At 34.5% G+C, this 25,460-nt stretch overlaps 1 long non-coding RNA gene across 4 annotated transcripts; it reads left to right on the top strand.

Moving 5' to 3' along the window:
- Positions 1-4,755: 4,755 nt before the first annotated feature.
- LOC136226349 (uncharacterized) lies at positions 4,756-9,952 on the top strand. 4 transcript variants are annotated; one of them, XR_010687697.1, is made up of 3 exons: positions 4,756-4,902; positions 5,000-7,774; positions 8,317-9,952. It is a non-coding gene; the product is annotated as an uncharacterized lncRNA (long non-coding RNA). The 4 variants fall into 4 exon arrangements; XR_010687698.1 differs by having other exon boundaries at positions 5,000-6,169; positions 7,699-9,952; XR_010687699.1 differs by having other exon boundaries at positions 5,000-6,169.
- Positions 9,953-25,460: the final 15,508 nt, after the last annotated feature.

Genomic DNA, 25,460 nt, shown 5'->3' on the forward strand with positions numbered 1-25,460 from the left:
GCAAGGGAAAGAGAATTAGCTTTCCAGCTAGCACACAAACCGTTAGATTTGTCCAAAATGTCTTTAAAAGAGGCTTTGGACACCCTGTCACTATGAAGAGGGACCCCAAGGTATTTCCCAAACGATTGAGTCAGGGGAATGCCAGACATCTCACTCAGTCTTCTACACAAGCTATTATCCATATTGAGTAATTGCAATTCTAATTAATTACTAATTAATTTTAACCAATCAATTAATAAGTTAATAATTTAAATCTGATTTTTTTGAATAAATAAGATTAAATTTTAGACCGGTGAAATCCGCTAACCCGTGTCCGGTTCAACCGGCCGGTTGACTGAGTTTCAAGCGGATTTAAGACATGTGGTTTTTTAAGCACATCCGGACCGATTTGCCTATCGAATCCGGTTCAACCGGATTGATCCGATCGGATCGATCCGGTTTTGATAACCTTGATTTGTACTTTAAAAATATAAAGTGACAAAAAGGTAATTAGTGCTAAACTAATTAATAATGGAAAAAAATCTTAAAAATTTAAAAGTGACAAATATTATAGAACAATATTTTTTTTTTCTTTGTGACAATAATTTGAGACCATAGGAAGTGATATCACGTGATATCTGAATGGTCTTTTGGAATCTTCTTTTTTGGTCTGATATAAGAATAATAGTAGGTCAGAGAGGGTCGATCTCCGACGAACCCACTCCGATGTTTAAGTTAACAAAGGTTGAAGGAAGGTTAAAGATAATCAAAATATTGACAATTGGTGTGTTTACATACCTCATATGGAAATATATCTTTCTTATTTATAGTGCATGCCGAAGGTAATCTTCGTCATTCTAGCCCTAATGAGTCATCGGACATGTGTCAGCCTTCGATAAGCTTAGATTGTGATGTCGTCAGGTGGTGCACACTGCCAAGTGTCATTGTTTCATTGGGTTTGAGGCCTCTGGACCTCTAAAGTGGCAAGCGAAATTCTCCGGACCTTTCCGCAAGATTTTGATTTGACAAAATTATTTAAGTTAATCCCATGATTAAGATAATTAAATTTAAGTGCTTTGGTTTAATTGTACTAATGTGTTTGTTCAATGTTGAGTATATTAATTAACGAGAACAGGAACCAAAAGTAAGATAGAACGAAGTCAGCATAAGTCACAGAAGCTGAGTGAAATACAAACTCAGCATTATAAAAGAAAAGTCTTCTACAGAATAACGCTTGAGGCGAAGCCGACCGAAGAAGCTGAGTAGAATGTAACTCATCATCGATAAAGAAAAAGATTGAAGGGAAAGCCGAACAATCAAGCTGAGTATTCGTCAAGACAACGCCAATGATCCGTTGACTAGAAGACAAGGCCCGACACAGGTCTGCACTAATTCAGAAGCCTCAGAATTACACCAAGAGACCTTTTCGAGACGCATGGATCGCCTGTCATTTGGTAAGAAGACAAACCTGGCGCTAGAAGACGAACCTGGCGCAAGAAGACGAAACTGGCAAGCCTGACGCCTGCTAAATTCAGACGACAGGATTGGCCTGCAATTCTGAATGCTGACCAATGAATGACGCAAGAAGACCGTTTGAATTCAACGGATATGTCCGAATTCAAATCATTGAAGCTTCAGATTTTGCTATAAAAGGACAAGTTCATCACTTGGATCCTTTGCCGAATTACAAAAGAGAAAAGACAAGCAAGATCTTCACTAAGTTAAAAGATCCAAAAGAGAAGCTATCTGATTAGAAAAAACAAGTTCTTACACCCAATTCCAATCATTGTGTAAAAGTCTAGAGTGAATTTGTATTCATCTAAAGTGTTCTTCATTTAGAGAGAACAATCTTGTATCATTTGTAAAGGTTAGAAGAGTGAAGCTGAGTACTCGGTTTTAGTACTCAGCGGTAGAGAAAATCTGGGTGTTCGGTTATAGCGCTCAGTAGGGTTGAGTAGACGAATAGAGGACGGTACTCTTTCATACTCAATTGCTTTGTAAACGGTTTGTGCTCTACCTTTAAAGAGCTCTGTAGTGGATTGAAAAAGTCCGGAAGGATTCTGGGGACTGGACGTAGGCGGTGAGGCCGAACCAGGATAAGACTGCTGAGTAATCTCTAACCCTTTTCTCTTGATATATATGTATGTGTTGCTTGCTTAAATTACTCAGTATATAATTTGTATAAGCCGACGCTGAGTAATCAAAGTGCTGAGTTGGAAGCTGACCTAAAGTGTTATCTCCCAACTCACAATTGAAGCAGCTCTAGTCAGTGTCTGATTAAAGCTGTCTCACACTTTCACTCAGCCTTGCTGACCTAAAGCTGAGTTAAATTATCAAACATTTTATTAAGTCAGCCTTATTAAGCGAAAAAGTTATATTAGTTCCTAACCCCCCCTTGGAACTAATCCTATTACATTACACGGGACCAACAATTCTAACTTACCTATGATGGCCTATTGGTAATACTTGCGTAGAGTAATAGAATTCCAAGTTCATGGTACATGAGTCCCATTCATTTGCTTCAATCGATAGGTGTGCAAGTTGACACACTCTACTATTTGGAAGAGTCATTCACATTTTTACTTTTCCTTCTTCGGCTTGGGATTCCTCGATGATGCGGAGGACCAAATCACCAACCTGTTGGTCGTACATTCTTGTCATAAGCTGCCTTCATTCGCTGTCTATAAGCTTCCATTTTGATCGCAACTCAATCTTTCTTCTGCCATGTCCATTCTTCTCATATTTGCATCATTATATGCCTCTGAATAGAAAACTACTTGGGGCTTACGACACCAATATCAACTAGGATATAGGCCTGAGTTCCATAAGAGAGAGAATGAGGTTTCTCTTATAGCCGTTCTTAGGGAAATTCGGTAGGCCCATAAAACACTTGACAGCTGGTCCACCCAATCAGAGTTAATGAGCCATAACATTTTTTACAAACCTTGGAAAATGGTCTGATTTGTGACTATATTGTGTTTTTCCACTTTTTTCATATTTTTAATATTTTTTTTTACTTTTCACGATTTTTGTATTTCTCTACTTTTTATGTTTTCAACAAATTTTCACATTTTTTTTTGCTTTTTTCACGTTTTTTCTGTTTTCCATATTTTTTCTTCAGATTTTGGTGTTTTTACCGTTTTTTATATTTTCGTGTTTTTCACATTTTTTGAGATTTTCGTGTTTTTTTGTACTTTTTTGTTTTCATGGGTATTTTCGACATTTTTTTTCTTGTTTTTGCATTTTAATAGCTTCTCATGTCTATATATATATATTTTTGCGTTTTACCATTTCCACATTTTTTTTTGTATTTTCCATGTTTTGCGTGTTTTTTGTGGTAACCCGTTTATATGTTTTTCGCGTTTTCACTATTTTCTACTTTTATTTTGTTTTTGTGTTTTTAATATTTTTTTACGTTTTACATTTTACTGTTTTCTACCTCTCTTTTTTCGTGTTTTTACAATTTTTCTGTTTTTTCTATTTTTCATATTTTTTTTCTCTATTTCATGTTTTCTATTTTTCTATATATTTATATAAAATATCTGAACAATTTATCATAATAATTAAAATTAAAAAAAATAAAAAAGTAAGATTATCTTTTAAATAAAAAATTATTTATTCCATTCTATTTTATTCTATTGACTAAATATAGAAACAATAATTCCTAACTAATTTCTATTCTTTTTATTTTCTATGTTATTCGTTTTGGAATAATCATTACTGAAGGGTGTTGTTAAACATGACCTCAATTTCCCACCTCTAGCTCCGTGAAAGGACGAAAATACCCTTTGAGGTTTTGGGGTGGGAAATGGATGTTTTTTTCCTTTTCCGGCACGCGGACGTGAGGTAATCACGCCTCACCACAGGGTGAGGCGTGAGGTAATCACGCCTCACCATAAGGTGAGGCGTGAAGCTATCACGTCCGTACCTATGGTGAGGCGTGATAGCCTTACGCCCGCGTGGTTTGGTTTGGAAAAAATGTATAATTTAACTCGGATTAACCTTTTAGAAATAAAAATTACGAAATTTAATTCGGATTACCCTTTTACTAATAAAATATAACAACATAAATATTAAAATAAATTAATAAACATAAAAGAGTACATATAATCTCAAAAGTGTTAAAATGTAATAAGTTCTAATAGATAAACTCATGCAAACATAATTTAGTTCGCCCGACGCCACGCGTCCATAAACTCATCCATCTCCATCCTAATGAGTGGAGCCTCCTCTTCAGATCGGTTGGTAGCCGCTCGCTGGGTGATACGCCACGACGAGCAGATGATGAGACAGATTTCCCCGCGATAGTAGGCCGCTCCGCCTACAAAATTATAATCAAATTAATCTAAACATTTAACATATAAATTATATTCAAATTAATCTAAACATTTAACATACAAATTATAATCAAATTAATCTAAACATGTAACATATAAATTATAATCAAACATTTAACATTTAACAATTTAATTATAATTTTAAAAAAAAAAAAATCCAACACCATTCGGGCGTATGAACATCACGTCCGACCTGTGGTTCGGGCGTATGAATATCACGTCCCACCTATGGAAAATAAAGCGGCAGAGATTCAAAATAATAGCTAAAATCATCAGATGAAAACCGTAAATCGTACTATTTTTGCTTTTTTCTTATGGTCCCTGCCACGATCCATGGTTTGGTTGAGAAATTAGTCCGGATTTAATCTAATTACGTTTAGAGTGTTTGAGAGGTCTTGAGTTTTTTAAAATTTGTCTAAATGTCTAGAGGTAGGAATTTGTGGTTATATACAGTAATTCACTTGCTGAATGGGGCAACTGAAGTTCTCGACATCGGAGGAGGCTGGAGCAGTGTCAGCCGTATCAGCTTGTAGCTACCAGGTCAGAGCGTTTTTCCAGGCTTGATTAAGGACCTCGGCAAACTCAGGTACAATAGGAATCTTACGGTGTAAACGGTTGTTATTCTGAAAATCAATTTTAATCAAACCTAATGCTTGGAGATCCTGGGGAATTCTTTGTTCCAGATTTTCACGAGAACTATCATGACTGGCCGCGCGATAGGTCTTACAGGGGGAATTAGATGGTGAAGCGCCGCCAGAATCCGGAGGAGGGACAGATGGGGGGAGCGGCGGCCGTGGGACGTGAGAGGAGCCTTGCGAGAACGACAACATCGCGTTATTTCAACCATTACTTTATTAATACTCTCAAACCAAATGTTAAAAGCTTGTATAATGGGTAACAAGGAAATATTTGGTATATAGATATTAGGACACATGCATTTGAAACTCTTAGTTCAACTAATACATTATATTTTGACCCAGAAGAGTAGTTATGGCTCTTCCATGAACAAGATTGAAATATGAACTGATACATATATAGATAAAACCTGAAACCAAAATATATAAAAGCTTTAAATTCTTACTTAAGCATAGCCTATAACTCGATAGAAGAAACACATAAACTTGTTAGAATAGTGATCATGAAATCCACAACTAGGAGAAGTAGTGATTTGTTGTGTATCATTATCAGGCCAGAGAAAAGCACCCATTGCATACTCTCTGTTAGGACTCAAATCAGCATCTACAGGCAGTAAGCCTGTCCAGCTGCCACTCCGGCATTGTCTGGTAGTCTTTCTTAGTATACCTTGGGTAGTGCACTGGCATTTGAAACAAGTTTTCACTATCACTCACCATTTTCTTCATTTACATCTCTCTATTAGCTCACTCACACTTATATAGCAGTCATAAAGAGAGTGGGTATCACGAGAATCATTTGGCTTAACTTCTCATATTCAGGTTTAGATATTGGGTCTATTAATAATTGAATATATGCACGTTTAGATAGTATCATAGAGGAGTGTTTGACCTTGTGATGTTTTCTATGCATTATTACCCCTAGTTTCTAGATACTGGTTTGTTAGTATGAAACATTTTGTGTATAGCTTATTTCTTGAAGAATCATCTAATATTCTTATTCTTCTCTCTACCTTTAGTTTGCAGTTTGAGTTGTTTGAAGATCAACTTCATTCTGCATATTAATGATGTGTAGCGACTGTTTAATTTGACAAGTTGTTAGGCATGTGGAGAGCTGGAATATGTCGGTGCTTGAAGCAGTCCACCAGATATTCACCCCTAGCTTTGGAAGAGCAAATGCTAGAAGCTAAGCAATTTCTGAAACTCTGAGGCTATTATAAGGTTTATGCACAAGCACATTTTATTTAAAACTGGTGTCTCCTATATATGAAACAGAGACATATCTGAAAACCTCATTTCTTCTAGTGCTAATTGCATCACTGTTTAGCACATGGGTTCTCCCTAGGGCCTTGTGAATGCGTGTCTACGGTTAGTTGTAGTTATAGACACTCAATATGAACCTTAACTAATTAAGATAGTTGCTTGTTTGTCTTTTTGTTTTCTAGTTTTTACAATGCTTTGCTATGATTATGAAAGACATGAAGCATGCTATTAATGTTTGAGAATTATTTGAGCATGCACACACATGTTTTTATATTGTTCTGTTACTCAAATAATGAATTGCCCGTTTGATTTATTGCTTTCTGCTTCCATTTATCAAAGATTTCAGATTTTTTGGAGGGGCCATCTTGCACCCCCAACCTCCAATCTGCAGAAGACAGAGGGGTCAGAATATCCCTGATATGGGTGGTTCCGGAGGCCGGGGTTCTGGCCTTCTAGCTCCCTTTTGTCTCTGGCCCTAGTTTCTTTTTAATAGTGAAATGTTATCATTCATTGCAAAGCTGTTTGATCTTCCCGTTTCTCCATTCAGTCCACTACCATTCGCTTGATAGTGCCAAGCATCAACTTAATTAATATGCAAATTTCAATTAGGTTATCCCATTGTTTTTCGTGGAAAATTTTGGAAAAACTTGAATCTTCTTTGACTAGCGTTGAAGAGAAAATTGGCTAAAATTGTTTTCAATTATGTTTTTTGGGATGAAACTAGAATATCAGTTTAATTCAGCTGACACCACGCAAACTTGCAATTCGTCCTTATTGCAAGTATGTTTAGGCATTATCAGATGGAGCTTCGAATTTTTAGTTTCCATATGAATAACGAAATAAGGGGGAAAAAAATCCTCGTTGACTTGGCTGCCTAATCAATTGTGTTACTTTCTTGCTCTGATTCATGTCTTTCTAATAGAGCTTTTTTTTTTTGGATTAGGTCCTCTTGAGGGCGAGCCTTGGCGCAACGGTAAACGTTGTTGTTGTGTGACCAAGAGGTCATGGGTTCGAGTCTTAGGGGCGACCTCTTGCCAAATAAATTGGCAGGAAAGGCTTTCCCCTAGTACACCCTTGTGGTGAGACCCCTCCCCGGACCCTCGCTCAGCGGGGATGCGTAGTGCACCGGGCCACACTTTTAGGTCCTCTTGAGTAGATGAGTGGGTGCCTAAAGTGATCAACTTCAGGTTATATCAAGAAATGCTAAGTGACGATTTATGCATATTTGTATTTAATGAAGTGCAAATTTAATGGAAACTAGCCTTAAATTATAAATTTCATAGGCATTTGTCTTCTATGCTTTCGGCTCTAATCCCTTTCCACTAAAATTCTTTGTTGCCAACCTGGTCAATTCCATTGATTTGTCCTTGTAATAATATTTTGGTAATAACATGTGATGTGATGAATTTAATTTGGCAAATTGGCTATCAAAAGGATCACAATTGTGTTTACAGCAGTGTTTTGTTGTTTGTCTATGATTTCTGCAGTAATTGTCTTAATGATTTGTGTCCAAGCTGGGTTGTGGAAGTTGAATCAATAATTTCACCTCGCGGTGTTGAGATGGTATTTATTAGTATTTTGATTTTATATTACCCTATTCAAATGCTTATTTTTCTATTTTCATTCATTGTCTATGAATTTGGTGAAATTAATATCTGATGCATGACTAGGGAAGGTATTGTTTTGGCTTAAGTTGAGAGGATTACTTGAGTAACTCCAGCTAAGGGATGCGTTTTGATTTTTTTTTTTTTTTTTTTTTATGTGATTAATATCTATTTGGTCCAAATATTCCAATTAGAATGGCAGGAATACATGTGAGAAAATATCAGTTCAGTTCTATTAGTTTTCTATTCATGACGAGACAATGATTTAGGCTCACTGTCCAAAAGCATGAAATCTCCCAGATTTCAGTTATGTGTGCACCTGAACCCAGTAAATTAAAGCTCACGAGGTTATGCACCCAATTTTTCTTGTGTGGTCCTATATTTAGCATTTGGGTATATTATGTTCTGTTACATACTTAAGTTATATAATAATTTCACGGCCTCTTATGTTTACATTTGAAGTATCTGAAATTTCAAAGACTGTTTTTGTCTATTTTACAGGGTTCTTGTGCCACGTTTCCACTGAAAGCCTTTATCATGGACCAAGGGGTTCAAATTGAAGAATCATGTATCACCAATTCATGCGTCTGGAAGGACCAGATAGGCGTTTTCCTATAAAGCGTAATATTCGTTTAAGGTTTGATATGGTTCAAAATCAGTTCCTAACATCTAGCATCCATTAGATAACAAGGAAATAAGAATTCAGAGTACATGCAAATCAGTAGCGGAGCTTCACTTATAGAGCATCGTCTAAGAAATGGCTTAGGTTTAGGGATTTGCTGTCCCTTTGATGACTATGTCCAGGAGAAAAATGGTTCAAACCTCAATTGTTTTTTTGATATATCTTGCTGATTTTAATTTTGAATCACTTATTTTCTTAGACGATGCTCTATAAGTGAAGCTCCGCTACTGATTTGCATGTCCTCTGAATTCTTATTTCCTTGTTATCTAATGGATGCTAGATGTTAGGAACTGATTTTGAATTATTTCATCAGTTTAGGAGCTTGTACTCATGGACCCAAGATGAAACTTTTCAAAATTTTGTCGTTCAAAGGTAGTGCGCAAAATGATGAATCAGGAACTAGAGCAAAGGGATCCATCGCAAGTGGGGAGAGTATAGTGGGATTGCCAGAAGTACAGTGTTCCAGTTTCTATACCTCTGGAGTGAATGAGAGGATTGCAGGTTCACCTGCTATAAAATTATTCAAGAAATGGTTGAGCATATTGAGTTCTCCATCGTCTGGTAAAGTTGGAGGTGAAATTATGGGAGATGAACCATCCTCAAGTCAAGAAATTATGGGAGATGAAATCGCTTTCCTGGTTCAACCGTTAAAAACTCAGTTGTATATGTCCCCCTGCTTACTTCAATGATGCCCAACGTCAGGCAACCAAGGATGCTGGTGTGGTCGCTGGTCTTAATGTTATGCATGTTATCACTGAGCCTACAGCTGCAGCCATTGCCTATGCTATTGACAAGAAGACATGCAGCGCCTGAGAAGAAGAATGTATTGATCTTTGATTTGGGTGGTGGTATTTTGATGTCTTATTGGAGAGGGTGTCTTTCAAGTTTAAGTCCCCTTCTGTTGACACCCACTTCAGAGGTGAAACTTTGATAACAGAATGGTGAACCATTTCATTAAAGAGTTCAAGAGAAATCGTCTGATTCATCTGATTTTTTCATGCATGAGTTTTTGTTGTGTAGAAATTAAAAGCCTCAAACAAGCAAACGATCTCGATAGTTGTCTTAAAAGTGGACGATATAGTCCTTTTAGCCCTCTCACAGACACATCTCGATCTTCTATGTGATGACTAAGAGGACTCTTAGAAGATTGAGATGTGTCTGTGTGATGACTAAGAGGACTCTCCTGTCCACTTTTAAGACAACTATTGAGATGTTTGCTTGTTTGAGGCTTTTGATTTCTACACAACAAAAATTCGTGCATGAAAAAATCAGATGAATCAGATGCTTTCTCTTGAACTCTTGAATGAAATGGTTCACCATTCTGTTATCAAAGTCTATACATACAATTTTTCTACAAAATATGAAACTAAAATACTAATTGTAAGTTCGTTTGATGATTGCCTTCCCCTTTTTTTCCTTCTTGGAATTTTATGAAGTGAGGTACTTTTTGGGGTCTTTTGTAGACTTATGGTTGGTAACAAGGAAATAATTGGTATATAAATATCAGGAAACATGCATTTGAAACTCTTTAGTTCAACTAATACATATAATTAGCCGAACTATATTTTGACCCAGAAGACTAGTTATAGCTCTTTCGAACAAGATTGAATTATAGATAAAAGCTGAAACCAAAATATATAAAACTTTAAATTCTTACTTAAGCATAGCCTATGACTCGATAGAAGAAATCCATAAACTTATTGGATGAAATGACTTAAAAAAAATTACCTTAAGCACAAGCAAAATGATGAAATGACTATTGAGGAGCTCATTCTTAGACAACGGATTGAGGAAGAAAATAGAGGCTTGGAGAAGAAATTCTCCAAATTTGCCGTCCAAGATGCGGCTACGAAACTTATTAGAGGAGATTCATGAATGGCCAAAGCATGTATTCATAATTTGCGTATGTTGTGATGATTAAACACCAATTAACAGAGCATAGAACTTGATGTATAACGGTAAGAATCGACTCATGCGTTATCGACATAACAACATTAAACAAATATTCTCAACTAGAGTTATCTCTATTGATTTTGTAAGATCAAAAGATAATACCACAAATTCGATAACTAAACGGTTAAACTCATATCAAGTTGAAAAAACATGGAAAAAAATAAGATAGTATACGAGTAATTTTTTTCCTCATTCAAAATTTAGACCGTTCATCTAAAAATTATCCTATAAGACAAATTTTATTCAGCTCCCTGAATTTCTATTTCGGTTTGTTTGTCCTATTTCTTGGTTTTCCGGTGATAATTCGACACATATGTTTAAAGTTCGATTCATGCTATCCCCAATTCTTGGACCAAGAAAGCTGGTGCGATGGCACGACAACTTCATATTTTTGGGGTTCCATTTAGTCTTTCCCCTGTTGCATTGCTGGTGATTCACTGTTGACCACCAAACCGCGGTTCTGGTCAGGCTGTGGCTCAGACCTTGGAATTGCAGCAAAATCCGTTTTAAAGAAACTGATTTTTATCAAGTCTCACGATCATTTTCTTCCATTCATCAAGTTCATTAAAAGGTTTTATATATTATTGCTAATAGGGTAAATAATTTATTAGTTATACGTAATACACTGTTTAGTCCCCATATTTTGAAAAACACATTATAAAGTCTCTAACTTTTGTCAATATTAACCATTTGATCCTTTTTGTCTATTTTTTTTAGATGTTTGACCGAACTTATCTTAGCTTTCAAGATAGCTATAGTACAATACAAAATGATCATGTTACTCTGTTATTTTCCGATTATCTGTATATGTTAAATATAGAAATAGACAAAAGGACGAAAGGGTCAACAGTGACAAAGGATAGAGATCCTATAATGTGTTTTTCAAAATAGAGGATTAAACAGTATGTTAGGTAAAAAGCAGGTAACTAATAAATTATTTATGTATTGGAACTTACTGGGCTAATTAATAAAATTAGGCTAATTAGAATTAGGCAATCTCAACTAGAAAGAAGGAGAGAGTTTGTGAGAATCTTGGTATTAGATATCATCTTTTTCCCTCCCCCCAAAAGATCCATGTTACTCAATTAACATAATATGGCGAACCTTTATTAACCCTTACTCAGACAAAATATTAGGACACATGCATTTTAAGGTCTTGGTTCAACTAATGCATATAAGCCAAAGTATATTTTGGCCCAGAAGATTGTGAGATATTTATAGGTCTTCTTTGAACAAGAATCAAGATTGAGATATGAAGTAATACATAGATAAAAGTCTTCTAAAAAACCTGAAACCAAAATATATAAAAGCAGAGAAACAAACGATGACCGATCTTGTTAAGCATAGCCTATGACTCGATAGAAGAAACCCATAAACTTATTAGAAGTAGTGATTTGTTGTGGATCATCATCATCATCTGCCCAAAGAAAAGCACCCATTGCATACTCTCTTTTTGAACCTAAATCAGCATCTACAGGTAGTCCATATTGAGCAAGAAGCCTATCCAGCTGCCACTCCGGCATTGTCTCGTAGTCTTTCTTGCTATACCTTGGATAGTGCACTGGCATTTTAAACAAGTTTTCACTTTCACTCACCATTTTCTTCAGTTCCATCTCTCTATTAGCTCACTCACACTTATATAGCAGTCATAAAGAGAGAGGGTATCACGAGAATCAGCTGGCTTACCTTTTCTTATTCAAGGTGCAATACAATACTTGTTTTTGTGTGTTTATTGTGTGAGTCTGTGGGCTGAATTTGCATTGCATTTCAAAGCTGCCATCTTGCCACATTAGGCTAATTAGAATTAGACAAGTAAGATGAATGCAATCTCACCTGAGAAGAAACAGAGAGACTTTGTGACATCTGGAGAGTAGGATTGAATTGCAGAAATCCAATGGGCTCCCTCTAACATATTGTATTGTAGCTAAACCAGTATGTTGCTTTACGATTCCTCAACTTTTATGCTTGTGTAACTTTTTGTCTTATACTAATAATTCTAGATTTTTCTTTTTGATGTTGCTTCTAAAGTATAAATTGTTTATGAAATAATAACAAAATTAAATATTTTTACTTTGTACAGTTTATTAGTTTACGTTGTTTTTATGTTAAATTATGACGTGTCACATTCAGTTATACATCTAAATTTGTTGAGCTTGGCCCAAATATAATTTATGAAACGAGCCCACCCATGTGTCTTCATTTGTCTGTAAGTGTTTTCAAGTGAAAAAACATCTCACATTGCTTTCAAAGCACTTGATGGAGACGTTTATAATGAAGGTCCTCACATGCTTGGGGTGTGCCCCAAGGGGTACCCACTTTTGTGAAAGGGTGAGGACCTATCTCTTTGGTTGACCACCACACACGCGCGCGCCGTCCAACCGAACCGGGCCGGGTTGGTGTGGAATGTATATTTTTTTATTGAAAAAAAATTGATAATATTTTTATTATTTTTTTTTAATTTCGGAAATCAATTTTTATTTAATTATTTTTTACTCTGATTTAGTCTTTGTGAACGTTGTTCATAACGTCCATTTTTTCTGAATGTGTCTTCAGTCTCCTCCACCTTCCTGATTTTCCTCCTTCACCTTCTCCATGAAATCAGAGCTTAACAGCTCTTTTTTCCCTGTATAAATAGGTGATGTGAGACTGCTTTTAATGCAGAATTACTTTTCATTCATTCTGTGTTTTTCGAAACTGAGCAAATAGACAGAGAGTGTATACAGAACGATTTTGGTACGCTGCAATACAAAAATCGTATATTCAGAGGGCTGTTTTATCTTGGAGGCGACCGGAGTTCATACTGTTTGCTAATTTCCGGCAGTTCCGCGAACGTCTTAAAGAAAACGACATTGTCCGCGACTCTGCCCATTTAATTTTGTTCGGTCTGTTCCTGTTTTTCTGAGTTCGAGCCTCAACAAAATTAATATTTTTTTTAAGGAATATCAAAATATGCCTATGGTTTTTGGGGGCAAGTATCAATTTAGGTTTATATCGGTGTTATTTTGCACCAATATAGACTTAATGTTTAAAAAAGGTACCAATTTAAGTCTCGATAATGGAATGAGACACGTTATTCATATTTCTCCATTAAGTTCTGTCAATTGCACGTGGAGGGAGAAATAAGAACTTAACGGAATAATAGGAATAACATGTCCAATCTGTTATCAATGCTTAAATTTATATATTTTTTAAACGTTAAACCTATATGATGTCATTTTGTATGTGGAGTTTAAATTGATACTTTTCCAAAAACCATAAGCCTAATACCTTATCCCATTGTTTAAAAATTAAACCTATATTGGTGATATTTTGCATGTAAAACCTAAATTGATACTCCCTAAGAACCATGTGCCTATTTTAGTATCTTATCCATTTAATCAATGTTTTTTAAGCCCATAAACAATTGATGAGTTAACAAACCTCAGCCTATGCTATACAATACCAAATAAATGAGTCTGAACGCTTAAGCACCATCTTAGGGTTCAAATCTGTCATTTGGGTCTAAGCTCTTTAAGCCCATAAACAATTGATGAGTTAACAAACCTCAGGCGTATGCTGAAATGTTCGTGCAGGCCTGTAAATAACCATTTTCAACAATCTCTCATACTTCTTGGGAGCGGAGCGCTTTCAATTGGGATTCACCGATTATCATAATTATCTTTTAGAAAGTTTTGGATATTAAAGGTAATCATCCTATTCATAATAATGTCATTCTTCCCAATTCTTCAAATCCTAAAATGCCAAGTTTGAGAGGGTAACAACTATAAGTCCTAAGTAAAATGCAGTAATTGGAGATTGTAAATGAAGAAATTGAGCTAAGCAAGCTGATTCCAAGCTGGGAAATCATTAAGAAAGCAGCCATCACCATCCATTATCATTATAGAAAGTTTAAAGGATAACAACAACAAAGCCTTAGTCCCGAAATGATTCGGGGTCGGCTAACATGAACCATCATATAAAACCGTGAAAATCAAGTCGTGTCAGCGACACAGATTCGCTCCCTCCACTCCGTCCTATCCACTACCATATTTTCCTCAATTCCCAATAAACTCATATCACTCTCGATCACCCTCCTCCAAGTTTGCTTAGGTCTTCCCCTACCCCTCACCACTACATCCCTTTGCCACTCTTCGGTTCTCCTAACCGGCGCATCAAGCGCTCTACGTCTCACATGGCCAAACCACCTTAGTCGGTTTTCTCTCATTTTATTCTCAATAGATGTGACCCCTACTTTTGTCCTAATTATTTCATTACGCACCCGGTCCTTTCTCGTGTGACCACACATCCATCTCAACATACGCATCTCCGCCACCGACATCTTATGGATGTGGCAGTGTTTCACTGCCCAACACTCCGTACCATATAACAATGCTGGTCTAATTGCCGTCCGGTAGAATTTTCCCTTCAATCTATTAGGCATGCCGGGATCACAAAGGAAACCCGTAGCACTCTTCCACTTCGACCAACCAGCTTTAATCCTATGAGCAACATCTCCATCTACTTCTCCATCCGTTTGGATAATAGATCCTAAATACCGGAAGCAATCCGAGGCCTGAACAACTCTCCCATCTAGGGTGATTGTCCCTACCTCCCTACTCCTACGGCCGCTAAACTTACACTCCAAATATTCTGTCTTACTTCGACTCAACTTAAAGCCTCTAGATTCTAGAGTTTGCCTCCATAGTTCCAACTTCATCTCCACTCCTTCTTTCGTCTCATCAACCAACACAATATCATCTGCAAACAGCATGCACCATGGTATACCATCTTGAAGTGAACTTGTTAGTTCATCCATAACGATGGCAAAAAGAAATGGGCTTAGTGCGGAACCTTGATGCACTCCAATCGTAATAGGAAACTCTTCAGTCTTCCCAACACTAGTACGTACACTCGTGCATACTCCCTCATACATGTCCTTTATGATGTCAATATATTTCCGCGAAATGCCTTTCCTTGTCAAGGCCCACCAAAGTACTTCCCTTGGTACCTTATCATATGCTTTCTCCAAGTCAATGAAAACCATATGCAAGTCTTTCTTCTTATTTCGATAGTGCTCCATTAATTGTCTCATTAGATGGATGGCTTCCATAGTTGATCTTCCCGGCATAAAGCCAAACTGGTTTTCCGAGATCTTCACCGTCCTCCTTAGCCTTTGTTCAATCACTCGCTCCCAAAGTTTCATAGTGTGACTCATTAATTTGATTCCCCGATAGTTGGCACAATCTTGGACATCGCCTTTGTTCTTATACAAAGGGATTAAGGTACTTTTCCTCCATTCTGATGGCATCTTATTGTTTCTCCAAATTTTGTTGAAGAACGTCGTCAACCATTCGATTCCTCTTTCTCCCAAACATCTCCAAATCTCAATAGGGATGCCATCAGGTCCTACTGCTTTCTTCAACTTCATCTTACTTAATGTCATTTTGACTTCACCCTTTTGAATTCTCCGCAGGCATTCATGATTTATCATATCGTGATGGATACTTATATCTCCAACATCTTGTTGGCGATCTCCATTAAATAAGTCATCAAAATAGGACCTCCATCGTTCCTTGATATCCTTATCTCCAACTAGGACTTTCTGGTCCACATCCTTCACACATTTAACTTTTCCGAGATCTCTCGTCTTCCTATCTCTCATCCGAGAAATTCTATATATGTCTCTTTCCCCTTCTTTCGTATCCAATCTTGTATACAGATCCCGATTCACCTTTGCTCTAGCATCTCGTATGACCTTCTTTACTTCCCTTTTAGCCTCTTTGTATTTTTCGTAGTTCTCGTCACTCCTACATTTCCCCAATAGTTTATAGGATTCTCTCTTACTCTTTACTGCTTGTCGTACTTCTTCTGTCCACCAAGATGTGTCCTTACCCGGTGGCATGCTACCTTTAGATTCCCCTAGAACTTCCTTCGCTACTTCCCTTATACTATGCTCCATCTTATTCCATATCGAATCTATATCTGAATCCATATTGCAAGTCCAAATATATTTTTTGGTCATCTCATCCACAAATTTTTGTTGATTCTCCCCTTGCAATTTCCACCACTTAATCTTAGTCTCTACTTGAGGTGTTTGTTTTCTTATACATTTCCTACTTCGAAAATCTAGCACCACTACTCTATGTTGGGTTGTCGTACTCTCACCAGGGATCACCTTACAATCAATATAACTCTTTCTCCAAGCACTCCTTACTAAGAAGAAGTCAATTTGGCTCGCATTACCGCCACTCCGATAAGTCACTAAGTGGGATGTTCTCTTCATAAACCATGTGTTCATGATACTCAAGTCATAGGCTGATGCGAATTCCAAAATATCATTTCCTGCTTCATTCTTATCTCCAAAGCCATACCCTCCATGAACACTCTCAAACCCATCTCGCCTAGAACCCACGTGTCCATTGAGATCACCCCCTAGTACCATTTTTTCATCCCTAGGAACCTGTTGCACCACTTCCTCTAAGTCATCCCAAAAAGCTTGTCTTATAGACACATCTAATCCTATTTGTGGCGCATATGCACTAATGACATTCACAACCTCATCCCCTATCACTAGCTTAACACTCATAATTCTATCGCTCTTCCTAGACACCGCTACTACCTCATCAATATACTCCCTATCAATAAGAATACCTACTCCATTTCTACCCTTATCCTTTCCTGAGTACCAAAGCTTATAACCCCAAGGAGCTATCTCTCTAGCCTTGGCTCCAACCCACTTGGTTTCTTGTAGGCATAATATATTTATTCTCCTCCTCTTCATAACATCTACAATTTCAGCTAATCTTCCTGTCAAAGAACCTATGTTCCATGTCCCAAAGCGTAACCTACTACCCTTACCCCTACCCCTACCATTACCGTGGACTAGCTTATTTACCCGCAACCCTTGCATATTTGACACCACCCCCGGGTCCAGGGGTGGCGCGCCGCTTCGGGGCGACGACCTAGCAACCCTTGCACATTTATCACTACACCCGGGTCTAGGAAGTGCAGCGCGTCGCTGAGTAGGGAACGCCCCAACGGTATTTATATTATGGTTCATGTCATAAGATGTGGCTAAGTTTTACGCTGGCCGCCACAAACCTACCGCAACCCTCCTCCTTTGTCCGGGCTTGGGACCGGCTGTAAAGGCCACCAAGTGACCCTCACAGGCGGAGTTAGAAAGTTTAAAGGATAAGATGTAAAAATACCCTTAACATTTACAGGAGTAAATATTTTACCCTTAATGTCTAAAATAGTACAATTTTACCCATAGGAAGCCAAGAGCAATTTTATGCTTAACGTTATAAATTGAATCCATTTCAGACACTATTATAAAACATATATATTTTTATTCTTTATTTTACACCAATTGCATAACAGTTCGTTCTAAAAAAAGATTTCATGTTTTTTATAATTTAATAATAGAATTGGAGATTAATATTTATAAATTCGGTGAATTTTTTGAATTTTTTTATGTAATTCGTACAAAAAGACAATATATATATATTTTTTTTATTTTTTTTACATCCCAACATATGTTTGTGATTTGTTATTGATAAAATGATGCATGTGTGAAGTGTTGATGATAAGATTCGTGACCGATAAAACAATTTGATGAATTATTTCTCAAATTGATCTAATTTATCAATGTTATGGGTAAAATTGCTTTTAGCTTCTAACGTTAGAGGTAAAATTGCACCATTTTAGACATTAAGGGTTAAATTACTACTTCTTGCACCTTAACCCTTTTTTAATTATCATAAATCAAGTAGTGAAAAAAGACACTGCTGTATAATATAGAAACACAAAATTTAACATAAACAATACACTACAATTAGAATTTGTGCATAGAAACTTTGCCCTAACACAACAACTACACAAACCCTAATAAAAAACAGAAAACCATCAAACGTTGTTCAATCCCATTCCCAGATTTCTCCATTTTCGAACGACAAGTAGACACAGAAGAAGGTTCAGTTTCGGGTTGATCCGACTTCCACAGGAAAGAATTGATAGCGAAGTCTTTCTTGTAAGCCAAGTCACCATTAACGCTCAATCCATATTCTTTAAGAATCAAGTCTATTTCCCATTCTTCCATATTCTCGTACTGCTTCTTACTGTAAGAAGGATAGTGCAAAGGCATCTTGAATTCACTCTCACTTTTCCTTTTTGTTTCCATCTTCTCGGGTATTATTTCCCTCGTTTTGTTAGCTGTTAGAAAAAGCTGCTTTTCCAGTTCTTCATCATCCTTAAAAAGCATAGAAAGTCCACCGATTGACATTAGAATTTGTTCATGCAAAATTAGAGTTGGTACACACACTTGTTTCGTTTATATACCTGCTTATTTTTTCCTTTACCTTACAGGATTAGGAAACTGATTCCGATTATGAATACTTCAAAATTAGACGCATCCAAACAATTAAGTTTTTGTTTTTTTTTTGAAAAAAAAAAATTATATTAAAGAAATAAGGTGCAAAAATATAATATGTTTAATTTTACCCTAATGTCTAAAATGATGCAATTTTACTCCTAACGTTATTTTACCCATAACATTGACAAGTTGTGTCAATTTGAAAAAAAGTCATCAAACTGCTCGGTCATGAATTTTGTGATCTATACTTCACATGTGCGTCATTTTATCACTAATTAGTTATAGGTAACAAACATATGATTAGACGTTAATTTTTTTATTTTAAATTTTAAAAAATACATTGTATTTTCTACGAGTTGGATAAGAATAATTCATATATTTCGACGAATTTATTAATATTACTCTCTAATTCTATTATTAAATCATAAAAAATGTGAAAGTTTTTTTTAGAAGCAAGCAGATATATAATTGGTGCAGAATAATGAACAAAATATCGGTGTTTTATAATAATGTCTGAAATTGATCAAACTTGTCAATGTTAGGGATAAAATTACTCTTTGCCACCAATATTAGAGGTAAAACTATTTTAGACTTTAGGAATAAAATTACTTATAGGAGTATTTTTTTACACCTTATCCCTATATTAAACTAATTCTCTCGATATGGTCTCTCAAAATAATTATAAAAAAAACTTCCATATAGACCTTAAATGATTAAGATTTAAAAGACGGCCCAGTTTTATTTAAAAGCCTACAAAATTATTGATGATAAACACTTAAAATATGGTATAAACGGTGAATAACCAATAAAACTTACTCTATTTAAAATGAAAACTAATACATGTGGAGTATTTTGAACTTGATTCAAAATGATGGTTCATCTTCTAAATTTACAAATGTTTTGTTATTTTCATTAAAGTAATTTTTTTTATGAAACATTAAAGTAATTTATTCACCTCTAAACTTGCTTACAATCATTTGTATATGTATATTTATTGATCCCTAAACTTCACCGTTATATTGATTAAAGTGACCTATTGACCTCTACTAAACTCTCCTTTTAGATTTATGTATAATTCAGTCATTGAAGAAAAGAGCCTTAACTAGAAGTTGTTGCGTGGGCCACGAAAATGTAAATTTACCAAACACAATAATATGAGATGAGTCGCAAACGAAGTCACACTCTTTAACACGTTCGCGGAACTGCCTCTGAATTGTGAGTACTCTAAATTATTGGTCGCCTCTAGAATAAAACAGATTAGTCACAGTAAGAATATGATTTTAAATTGCACAGTTTAGAATCGATCTACTACACACACTCACAACAATTGCTCAGTTCTAAAAAGAACTTTTGCAAAATATGTAAACAACTTATAGAAAAATGTAAAACAGTTGAGACTAAGTTTGGTGGAACAAATCAGTTTAATAAAATAGCTGTTGAGAAAGTAATTCATTTAATTAAAATGATTTTTAAAATCCTAATTAAATCAATAATAAAAGTTTATCAAAAAATATAGTGTCCACACCAATCCGGGGTCGGTTGGTAGTCAAACATCATATATATCCTCACTCTTTAATAAAAATGGGGTGTCCTTGAGACACAACTACAAATATGACCCTCTTTATAAATTGCATTCACAAGTCACAATTTTTTAATTACCTTTTATTAAAAAGTGCAAATCTTAAAGATTTTGATAAATTCAAAGGATAAATGTTACCGATCAAAATAATTTTATTCCTAACGTCTAAAATGTGTTATTTTACTCGTAATGTAGTAGCCAAGATCAATTTTACCCCTAATGTTGATAAGTTTGATCAATTTCAGACATTATTATAAAACACAAATATTTTGTTCCTTATTTTGCATCAATCAGTTCGTAAAAAAAAATTATATTTTCTATGATTTAATAATAGATTTGGAAGTTAATATTTATTAATTCGGCAAAATATTTTGAATTTTTTTCGTCCAACTTGTAAAATAGACAGTATATTTTTTTAATTTTTTTTTCACGTCTCATCATATGTTTATGATTTGTCACTAATTAGTCATGACCTGAGAAGACAATTTGATAAATTATTTCTAAAATTGATCCAACTTGACAACGTAGAGATAAAATTGCTCTTGACTGTCAATGTTAGGGGTAAAATTGCAACATTTTAGATGTTAGAGGTAAAATTGGGTCTTATCCCTAAATTCAAACATATGATTGCCCAACAGGAGTTAATACTTACAATATTTATTTTGGTTTCTTGTGGATAACCATTGTTATAGTGAAGGTTCAACAGAATTGAAACTTTCTTCTTAAAAAGAGTGAACTAATTAAAAATAATATCCTATAAATAATATATATAATTAGTTAATTAATTTAAAACCTTAAAATTAAAAGTAGTACATATTATATTTCGGTTTGGTTTTATTCGGTTTTGGACCAGACCAAACCAAACCGAACCGAAAACCAAACTAGCTTAAAAATTAGGACCGAATCAAACCAAAATATAATTCGGTCCGGTTTGATCTAGTTTTTTGGTTCGGTTTTTTTGGTCTTTAGGTTTTCTGTTCGGTTCTGCTCACCCCTAATTGTTATAGTGAAGGTTCAACAGAATTAAAAATAATATCCTATAAATAATATAACATGTTATTACAAGAGAGCTGTTAATCTTATTTACAACGGGAAATAGAAAATGAAATGAAATTAATGATTTAAATGAATAATGAGAGAAACAATATAAAGAAAAAGAGTACAAGTAAGACAAGTAATACCAAATGTTCCAAAAACCAAACCTAAAAGATGATAAAATTGAGAAACATGAAGTTGTCTTTTCAAGTTATAATTATACCCAGATTCATAATTCCATCCATTTTGGTTTTTACTTCTCCACCATTTTTCAAGCTTCTCCTTCATTTTTACTTGCAATATTCGTTCTTTTAGAATATTCAAATTCGCTTTAACAATCCCTGCATCTGACAATATTGATATGAATTAGGTTTTAACTATCATCTTAAACTTTTAATTCAGACAGACATGTCAAGACAGTCATATGACATGATATGAGTATGTTACCTTCATCTCTTCCACTTAGGGCTCTTACAAGAAAAGATCGACGATGAGTATTAACGATATGAATGCGAGATGGATTAAAGAGATTTGAGGAATAAGTTGAAAAAGAAGAAGAAGAAGCCATTGCTGATGGGTGGAATGCAAGAATGACACAAAATAATGAAACTGTTGTGCTATTTATAAGATACTAATTAATATATATATATATATATATATTAATATATATTAAAGTTTAATTTAGTGGTCAACATAATGGTTTTGAAAGAATTTTTATTTTTGTTATTTAATATTAGAGGACCGCATAGATTTATTTATTTTATGTTATAATTCAATGCATCTGTCCACAGGATGTTGCAGAATATATATATGTGCAAATTAATATTCCATTCTAAGTCAATATGAATATTTTTGTTTTAAATGAAAAGGATGAAATAAAGGAGATTTTTGGAGTGATCTACTTAAAAGTGCACATCAACCATGACTTCAAATAGAAAGTCACCAGAAAGAAGACCAGATCGCAACTGGGTTGACTCTTTAATGCCCATCCAAACCAATCGCAAGATATTATTTATATTTTTCAATTTAATAAAATTACTATTATGTTTCTGTTATAGTTGTGAATTGATATTTTTTTTTAAAAATTTGCGCAATGCGCTTATATTAAAGAAGAAAGAAAAATTCCCACCAGATCCGGATGTGATTCGAACCCATGACCTCCTAAGGCATAGGTAAGCTCTCAACCACTATGCTAAAAGCTTCACCACATAATTGTGAATTGATATTGTTAACAAGTTTAAGAAACATTATTAACCTTTCCAAAACGATGTACATGAATAACTTGACTTGATTACCTTAATTGATTTTTTAAAATTTTTTTTGAGACTGTTGAAAGGAAAAATTTATATGGGAGAAACAATTTTCTGCTGAGGAGATTTCGTCTGTAGTTACACTATAAGAAAACAAGTAATAATAAGCAATGTTATCAGAACCGGACCGGACATCAAACCGGATTGATGATTGGGTCACGGGTCACTTGGTCGGATCGGATGGCTCGGATTGGTCGAACCGGATGACGTAATAAATAAATAAATAAATAATATTTATATATATTATATATGTATATATATATAATTATTTTAAAATTATTTTTATAAATTATATAAATCCAAAACAAATTATAAACAACTTTTGGTTTGTTATTTTTTGTCAACTTGAGACTTAAATATATTAACCCCGCCTCTTTTTGCTAGATTTTATCTCTTTTTCTTTCTCTTAAATTAATTTTTTTTAAGTAACAACCGGGTTGGCCGGTTCCCGGTTTGACCACCGGTCGAACCGGTTCACACCGGTTTTCAGAGCATTGATCAAACCAGTCAAGCTCGGACCGGACTGCCATTCGGTCCGGTCTTGATAACATTGATAATAAGAAGAAAATAATGATATAAAGAAAATTTTTCATTGAAAGATAAATATAATGAAAAGAAATAATATCATTAAGTATTAATGATTAAGACCCTGTTTGATAAAGGGTTTTTTGGAATAAAATTAGAGGTTTGAGATAATCTAGAGGTTTTGACTTGTCAAACCTCTAATAGTGGTGTTTGGTAAAGAGATGTTTGAAAAAGCTTATTGAGTCTAAAAACCTAATTTTAAAAAAATTCCGGTCTTGATAATATTGATAATAAAAAGAAAATAATGATATAAAGAAAAATTTTCATTGAAAGATAAATATAATGAAAAGAAATCTATATATTATATATATAATATAAAACAGTAACGATGGAGCTGAGGTGTCACTTCCTCATTTTTTACTGAGAAAATATATAATAAAATATATAATATATTAATTTTAATTATATTATTATATTTATCTATAAAAAGATTATTTTATCCGTACTATATCTAAGAGTTCTATAAAATTTAAATTAATCCCTAAAATCTCTCTAATTCTCTGCATATCTATATCTAAAAGTTCTACAGAATCTAAATTAATCCCTAAAATCTCTCTAATTCTCTGCATATCTATACATAATGGCCCTGTTTGGTAAAGAGCGTTTTGGGATAAAAAGAGCGGTTTTGACCAATTTTAGAGGTTTGACCACTGAAATCGCTAATTGGAGTGTTTGGTGGAGAGAGGTTTGGGAGAGAGTTTTGGGATGAAAACGCTAATTTAGAAAAAGCTCTTAAAAGGAGCTTTTTCAATTAGCGTTTTGCAATATTAAAATTAATGGACTTCTTTAACCCTAATAGATAGACTCTCTCTTCTCCTGCGCCAAAATTAATGCCCTTATTCGTCTTTTTGCACAAACCGCTATTATCAATCAGCTAATTTTTACCAAACAGGTCTACACAAACAGCTAATCAAATCAGCTAGTCAAATCAGCTAATGTAATCAACTAACAGCTAACAGCTAATGTAATCAGCTAACAGCTAACAGCTAATAGCTAATTCCCAAACAGGGCCAATATAAAACAGTAACGATGGAGCTGAGGTGTCACTTCCTCTTTTTTTACTAATAAAATATATAATCTATATATAATATAAAACAGTAACGATGGAGCTGAGGTGTCACTTCCTCTTTTTTTACTGATAAAATATATAATCTATATATAATATAAAACAGTAACGATGGAGCAGAGGTGTCACTTCCTCTTTTTTTTCTGATAAAATATAAAATATTAATTTTAATTATATTTATCTATAAAAAGATTATTTTATTCGTACTATATCTAAGAGTTCTAGAGAATCTAAATTAATCCTTGAAATATCTCTCTAATTCTCTGCATATCTATATTCTATATATAATATAAAACAGTAACGATGGAGCTGAGGTGTCACTTCCTCCTTTTTTACTGATAAAAAATAGGGTAAAGTTCAAATAAAACCCCTGTGGTTTCACTAATTTTCAGATAAAGGATTGTGGTTTACTTTTTGTCAAAACGAGGACTGATGTTTTCAACTTTAGCAAAATAAGGACTTTTTCGATTGATACTATTAAAATCACCCTTAACAACTTAAAAAATGACATATTTTAAGAATTACTAATATTCTAAGCAACTTTAATTCTTCAACTTTTTTATTTCGAGATTATTTAAATGATGTTTGGTAAAGAGAGAGAAAGTTAATGTTTAGAGAGAGAAAGTTCCAAAAAAGATGATTTTCTAAAATCGAAAATGTAGTTCCATAGAAAATATGACATTGAACAACTTTAATTCTTGAAAATTTTCATTTTCAGGTCGTTAAAGTTAGTTTTAATAGCATTATTAAAAGTGCGAAACCTCAGTCCTCGTTTTGACAAAAAGTAAACCACAGTCCTTTATCTGAAAATTAGTGAAACCACATGGGTTTTATTTGAACTTTCCCCTATTATATATAGATATGCAGAGAATTAGAGAGATTTCAGTGATTAATATGATGTTTGTTTCAGCTTTTTGGAGGAGCGTTTAGCGTTTCACTCCAAACCGCAGGAAATATAGCGTTTGGTTAGGTTTATATAATTGCAGCGTTTTAGAGTGTTTCATGAAAAGCTCCTATTTGGAGCTTTTCATAAACAGCTGTTTGCAGTTAGTTGTTATTGACAAAATTATCCTTCTTATTTCCAT

This window comes from Euphorbia lathyris, chromosome 4, assembly GCF_963576675.1.
Source record: "Euphorbia lathyris chromosome 4, ddEupLath1.1, whole genome shotgun sequence".
Lineage (NCBI taxonomy): Eukaryota > Viridiplantae > Streptophyta > Magnoliopsida > Malpighiales > Euphorbiaceae > Euphorbia > Euphorbia lathyris.